We start from the raw sequence: 894 nt of genomic DNA on the forward strand, positions 1-894 counted from the left end.
GCTCAGGCTCCTGGTCACCACCTAGCGGGGGTGACCATGGAACAACTCTTGGGCGAAGGGCCGTTTGCCACGCCTCAGGCGCAGGCACAGGGCATGCGCGGACGTGACTTTGCGGCAGTTGCGACTACCGCTTTGGCCGCATTTAAGCATGTCGCGGCTATGGACAGAGCAGACCCCCCCTGGGTAAAGATCCGCCAGGGGATTGCCGAGAGGTTTACTGCCTTTTTAGATCGGCTTCAGCTTGCTATGCAAGCCGCAGATATTCCGGAGATAGCTAAAGACGCGGTTATAACTCAGTGTGCTAAGGCCCAAGCGAACCCGCAGACTGCAGCGCTTCTCGCTCAGTTGCCGGCGCGATCCACGTTAGCCGACATGATACGTCATGTATTGGAAAGGGAACAACACCAGGAAACGCGTCCGATGGTGACGGCCTTGCAACAAGCTTTGCGCACGGGTGCAGGCGCTTGTTACCGATGCGGGCGGAGGGGCCATATGGAGAGGAGTTGCGCCACCAAACCAAACGGGTCGGGCCAGGAGGCGGGGGCGGGCAACACTCGTTGCTGGAGGTGTGGCAAGTCCGGGCACAGAGCCCGAGACTGCCGTGTGCCCGAGGTCCAGCAGGGGGCTCCGGAACATCCACTACAACAACGACCGAAGCCGGTAAACGGTACAGGGGGAGGGATGGGGGCCGCGCCCTCCCCTTCAACTTTTGCACAGGGCCCAACAACAACAACGGCGACAACTCAGGATCAAATGACACTTCCGTGGCATTGACCGAAAGAAGGCAGGGACAGGATCAGGGCAATGTAACAACAGTTCCTACTGCTGCCCAGATAGCATTGACCATGGGCATGAACACCCGTCCAGAACAAGCGATCACGTTAGAGGTGGGAT

The sequence above is a fragment of the Haliaeetus leucocephalus genome, unplaced genomic scaffold, assembly GCF_000737465.1.
Source record: "Haliaeetus leucocephalus isolate CR32 unplaced genomic scaffold, Haliaeetus_leucocephalus-4.0 Scaffold228, whole genome shotgun sequence".
In the NCBI taxonomy this organism is placed as follows: domain Eukaryota; kingdom Metazoa; phylum Chordata; class Aves; order Accipitriformes; family Accipitridae; genus Haliaeetus; species Haliaeetus leucocephalus.